Source organism: Triticum dicoccoides, chromosome 7B, assembly GCF_002162155.2.
Source record: "Triticum dicoccoides isolate Atlit2015 ecotype Zavitan chromosome 7B, WEW_v2.0, whole genome shotgun sequence".
Lineage (NCBI taxonomy): Eukaryota > Viridiplantae > Streptophyta > Magnoliopsida > Poales > Poaceae > Triticum > Triticum dicoccoides.
The window spans coordinates 547800480-547806897 of NC_041393.1; positions in this window are offsets into that span (position 1 = coordinate 547800480).

A 6418-nucleotide genomic window follows, 5' to 3' on the forward strand; every position below is an offset into this window, starting at 1 on the left:
AGCGCGAAATCTACTTTCCAACAAAAAAGAATCACCCAATTCGGAGTCCGTATGAAAAACTTGTTGGCGTTTTGAGTCACGTATGTCTGTGTAGTTCGAATCTGAATCCAGAACGTGAGAGACTTGGACTCTATCTTTTCTTGGCCCAAAAGTGATGTGAGAGGACTTTTTGAACAGAACATAAACTTATCCTTTTCCCTTATCTTCATATGTGGATTGTACAAATGTCCCATACACCTGCAACTAGACAAAACACAAAAGTGTGTGAAGTATTTTTGTTCTGCATAACATAAATAAATTATTGAATAGTTTGCACTATAAATCACCTGACAAATATGCATGTATGCAATATTTTTGGTCGTTTCTAAGGTAGTCATGTCCTCATCATCCTCCCCTTCTTGAAAACAAAGCCGTCCTCGGCGTTGCTTAATCTGAAATGTGGCTAACAAAAGAGACAATGTGTACATGTTGTATATGAATATGTCATCCATTTTTACTTCTTTTTTTGCACATATGACACATGTATGCATGAGTGACTTTCATAGTTCATAAAATATAAAGCCAAAATATTATCATAAGAAGAAAAAGGCACGAAAATATTGCAACTTAGTTTGCACATATAAGTGAAGCTCTTATTCATTTCAGAAGATTGACAATGTTCATCATTAAACCATCCCAACATTGGTGAATAAACCATACGTGCATCAAGTTTACATGCTACAACATGCTTAAATAAGAAAACATGCAATAAGTCATTTGACACAGAGTGATCACCAAGATTAGAGGTCATATCAAAATGATTAAACATTGGCACAATTGTTTTAAAATGTATTTGATCCAAATCTGATTTATTTCCTGATTCACATGGTTCTTTGACATCAACAGTTAATTCAATGGGCGCACTCAAAATTATTGGTATTTCAGTTGTTTGATCACATGATGCATTCATGACAGTAACATGATTCTCTAAAATAGGTGCTTATCATGTTCACCGTGTTGGCGGAAGAGATTTCTTTTACCCTGTATTGCTTGATGATCTGGGCTCCTTGCTCTAAGACCCCTTCTTACTGTCTTCGGCGCCGACCTGTCGACTTGTTTAAAGACCCAGCATTCTCTGTTGGTATGATTGGCTGCCGTTCTTGGGGTACCATGAATTTGACATGGGCGGTCGAGTATGCGGCTCAAGCCGGATGGGCATGAATTTTGAAGTGTCTTCTCCCGCTGACCGGATTGAGGGCCACAGACTCCTGTATTGACTGCCATGTCGTGGGTGTCATCATTTTTCTTGGGACGCTTATGTTTGTTGTGTCGAGGTTTGCAGATGTTGTTCCTGGCTTCTGATGTGCCCGGGGTGCTTGCTATGTTGTTGTTTAGTATATTTTGCTGGTCTTGCGCATAGCCCCTGGTCGTAGTCTGTTGTCGGTGGGGTTTAGGCTGGCGTTTGGTTTTTAGGGACTCCTCCCCGAATTGAGGTAGTAGCCTACGCTTTGGGTAATATTTTGTTCGGCACTCGAGTCCGTATTCTTCGGCTGCCCGAACCCCAATTCGTCTGTCAATTAGCAGATCGTGGTCTACTTGTAGCTGTTGTTGCTTCTTCTTCAGGCTTCTTGAAGTGGCTGTAAGCCGGCGCTCGAAGCGCTCCTTCTCTACGGGATCCTCAGGCACACTGAATTCGGCGTTGCCTAAGCTTATCTCGTCTTCAGAGAGGGTCATGTAATTGTCGACCTTCAAGTATCTGTTTGTCGTCTGTTCATCTAGGCTGACCTGCCCGTGTTCCTGTTCGGCCTGTTCGGAGGTAGGCTAATTTGGATTGTATTCCTCTTCGGCACAACCTGGATTATTTTCTTCTCCTGTGCCGGTATTGCTGTGGCGGGGCTTAGAGCGGTGCCAATGACGCCCATGCTTTGATTTCTTCCCTGGGGGGTTACCTTCTGTTGCCTCATCGCCATTGTTTACTTTCGGGGTGTCCACCATATATATATATCATATGAAGAGGTGGCAGTCCAGCGCCGTGTGGGAGGTGGTTCCTGTTCTTCTCCTGCATCGTTGTCTATACCGTCGATGTCTTCGGAGTCGAAGTCAAGCACATCGGTCAAATCACCGACCGTGGCTATGAAGTGGGTGGTGGGTGGGTAACAAATTTCTTCGTCGCCTGCTTCCCACTCGAGCCGGACATAGTTCGGCCAAGAATCTCCTGACAGAGAGAGAGAGACCCTAATGAATTTAGCACATCGCCAAAGGGGGAGTGCTGAAAGATATCCGCGGCGGTGAACTCCATTATTGGAGCCCAATCAAATTTGATGGGCCCGGGCGTGCGCGGTTCGGAACCCGCGTCCGGATACAGGTCCGGGGGTCCGGTGATGTAGATTCCCTTAACGGCAGAGCCTGTGTTCGGCTTTACCGCCGAAGAGTATGCGGCCTCCGTGGCGGGGTCCATCCGCCCGTCCTCGGTCGACGCGATCTGCCCTGGATTTAGGTCCGGAGCGGCTGCAGGGGCGATATCCCGAATACTGTCCGACAGCAGATTTAAGTCATGCTCGTTGTGACTGTTCGGCACTCCTGATACATGCCCGACTCAATCGAAGATCAAGTCTCCGCGGATATCGGCCGTGTAATTCAAGTTTCCAAATCTGACCTGATGGCCAGGGGAGTAGCTGTTGACCTGCTCCAGATGGCCAAGCGAGTTGGCCCGCATTGCGAAGCCGCCGAACACAAAGATCTGTCCGGGGAGGAAAGTCTCGCCCTGGACTATGTTGTTGAGGGTTGAGGGAGCCATTGAGCCTTACTGCGACGACACAAGGGAACTCTCAATGAAAGCACCAATGTCGGTGTCAAAACCGGCGGATCTCGGGTAGGGGTCCCGAACTGTGCGTCTAAGGCTAATGGTAACAGGAGATTGGGGACACGATGTTTTACCCAAGTCCGGGCCCTCTCGATGGAGGTAATACCCTACTTCCTGCTTGATTGATCTTGATGATATGAGTATTACAAGAGTTGATCTACCACGAGATCGTAGAGGCTAAACCCTAGAAGCTAGCCAATGGTATGATTGTTGTTGTCCTACAGACTAAACCCTCCGGTTTATATAGACACCGGAGGGGGCTAGGGTTACACAGAGTCGGTTACAGAGAAGGAGATCTATCATCCGAATCGCCAAGCTTGCCTTCCACGCAAAGGAGAGTCCCATCCGGACATGGGACGAAGTCTTCAGTCTTACATCTTCATAGTCCAATAGTCCGGCCAAAGTATATAGTCCGGCTGTCCGGATACCCCCTTATCCAGGACTCCCTCACCGATTTCTACAACTCGGTTGGTCCGAGATGATTTCGGCAGAAACCTAACCCTAAATTTTCAATCGAAACTAATCTATTTCGCTGGATAGGATGTTTTCAATCGTGGCAAGATACATGGCAAAACAATATGCTAGGAATCCGAATGAGATTAGCACAAGGATCAAGTCCATAGCCTAAGTGTGGCGGTGGACTTGCTACAGCGGCAACGGCAGAGACGATTTCCGTTGACGGCGGCAGAGACCAGCGGCGGGAGGCGGCTGGCGACGAGGAGGACGATACGGAGACCCAGGGAGGTAGAGCAGGTGTAAGGGCATATTTATCCCCAAGATGTTTTGGTGATTGATGAAAATTCTTGTGCGGACTAATCACGTGCGTTAAGTTCTTTCAGAGATTCATCCTTTGGCATGAGACGATTTTCTCCCCTCGGTGGTTTATTCAAGACGGTGTAGCTCCTTCATTTTGTTGTTGGTGGACTAGTCCCGTAGGAGTCACCACACTATCAAGAGGGGATCCACTTTGGTAAGACTAGGGTGGAATCAACACGTACACATCCATATCACACCCGTCGTTTTCTTTCCGCTTCACTAGAGCTGCTGTTTTCCCCTTGCTATGCTTTGCTCTGCCCCAGCGGTAGTACCGCGACCCACAGCAGTAGTACCGCCGAAGCTCCCCAGCGGTAGTACCGCTCTCAGAGCGGTAGTACCGCTCCAAGCGGTAGTACCGCTCTCTGAACGGTAGTACCACTTGGGGTTTTCGGCCGTAGTACCGCTGTGCGTCTGGGCTACTACCACCTCGATTCTTGAACGAAGTTTTTCGTGTCGGGTTTTGCGGCACTAAGGGCGGTAGTAGGAGCAGTAGTACCGCCCTTCCCTAGCGGTAGTACCGCCCTGGGGTCAGGGCCCTGGCAGCGCGGCAGTACCGCTGGGTTGAGTGGTAGTACCACCCGGAGCGGTAGTACCGCCCTTCCCTAGCGGTAGTACCGCTCTGTGCGGGGCTGGTCAGTGGGATAACGGTTGGATTGTTCCCCCCACTATATAAAGGGGTCTTCTTCCCCAAAGTTGACCTACCTCTTTCCCCCAAAGCTCCATTGTTGCTCCAAGCTCCATTTTTGCCCGATCTCTCTCCCTAGCCAATCAAACTTGTTGATTTGCTCGGGATTGGTTGAGAAGGCCCAGATCTACACTTCCACCAAGAGAAATTTGATTCCCCTCACTTATCCCTAGCGGATCTTGTTACTCTTGGGTGTTGAGCACCCTAGACGGTTGAGGTCACCTCGAAGCCATACTCCATTGTGGTGAAGCTTCGTGGTGTTGTTGGGAGCCTTCAAGTGTTGTGGAGATAGCCCCAATCTTGTTTGTAAAGGTCCGGTTGCCGCCTTCAAGGGCTCCAATAGTGGAATCATGGCATCTCGCATTGTGTGAGGGCATGAGGACATTACGGTGGCCCTAGTGGCTTCTTGGGGAGGATGGTGCCTCCACACCGCTCTAACGGAGACGTACTTTTCCTTAAAAGGAAGGAACTTCGGTAACACATCCTCGTCTCCACCGGCTCCACTCTTGGTTATCTTGTCCCTTTACTTTTGCAAGCTTACTTGATTTATATCCATTGCTTGCTTGTGTGCTTATTGTCTTTGCCTCATATAGGTTGTCCACGTAGTTGCACATCTAGAAAACCTATTTCTTTGCAAGGTTTAAATTGTTAAAGAAAGTCTAAAAATTGTTAGTTGCCTATTCACCCCCCCCCCCCTCTAGTCAACCATATCGATCCTTTCAATTGGTATCAGAGCCTCGTCTCTTTATTAAGGACTTTGCCATCCGAAGAGTATGGTTGACACCCACAACGGTGCGGAGGAGCACTCCGGTGTGAATCCCATCTCGTCCACGGACGAAGGGGGAGCCTTGGTCTCTCGTGAGGAATTCAATGTGGCTTTAGACACATTCAAAACCTCCATGACGGCCGAGGTTAAAAGCATGTTTTCTGATTTCTTAGACGGACTTAAACTATTAACCTCGCCGATGAAAGTGGGTGATCCCACTAACAAGGTGACGGATGCTACCTCCGACAAGGGGGAAGCTAACAGTGAAAAGAGTCCGTCTACTAGTGGTAGAAATGGCACCGGCATCTTTGCCAATGTGGAACCCCCAGTGTATAGAGGACCGATCCCCTCTACTCATTTGAATCATGCCGGTCCTCCTCCTAAATATGTGAAAAATGAATATTTTGACTCTTGGGTTTATCGCTTCAAGCGTCACTTAAAACATGTGAACACTAACCTTTGGAGAATTATTGAAGAAGGTTTCTATCCTCATGATCCAAGCAACTTCACCCCTCGAGAAGAAGTGGACAATCAATTCAATGAGAGTGCTCTCTTCATCATCCAAGATGCAATCCTTCCCGAAGATCTCCCTCATCTTCGACCTCATGTCATGGCTAAAGAAGCATGGAAATGTGTTGAGTCTCTCTATCGAGGAAGTGCTAGCATTCAACGCTCCAACTATGAAGTGGTGCAAGATGAAGCCGATGAGTTTGCAATGTAAGAGGATGAAGAACCTTGTGAGCTCTTTCGAAGAGTGACCAAACTCGCGGTCGCCCTCCGAGATCATGGGAGCAAGGACATGGATGACAACTGGATCAAGCGCAAGTTTCTCAAGGCCATGATGCCCTACAACAAGGCCATGTCCTCCGTCATTCGCCAAAGACCGGACTTCCACTCCATGACCTCTGGTGAAGTGTTGGATGAGTTTGTTGGAATGAGCATCTTGGACAAGACCGCCGACAATGCGGTGCTCCATTCTCAAAGGGCAAAGAAGCCCAATCTTTCCTTGAAGGCCAAGGTTAGTGTGGAAGAAGAAGAAGAAGAGGAAGATGAGGAGAGCAACCCCGAGGACACGAAGTATGATTATCATGAGCACATGGCTCTTGCCTCAAGACAGTTTTGGAGTAAGAAGAATACAAGACCCAACTTCAACAAGAACAACTCAAGTGGCCTCAAGGGGAAGCAACGAGTTAGAACTTGTTTCAACCATGGCAATGTTAGCCATTTCGTTGCGGATTGTCCCTACGAGAAGCGGGAAGACAATGGTGGCAAGTTCATCCGAAAAGACAAAGCCAAGTCCTTCCCCAAC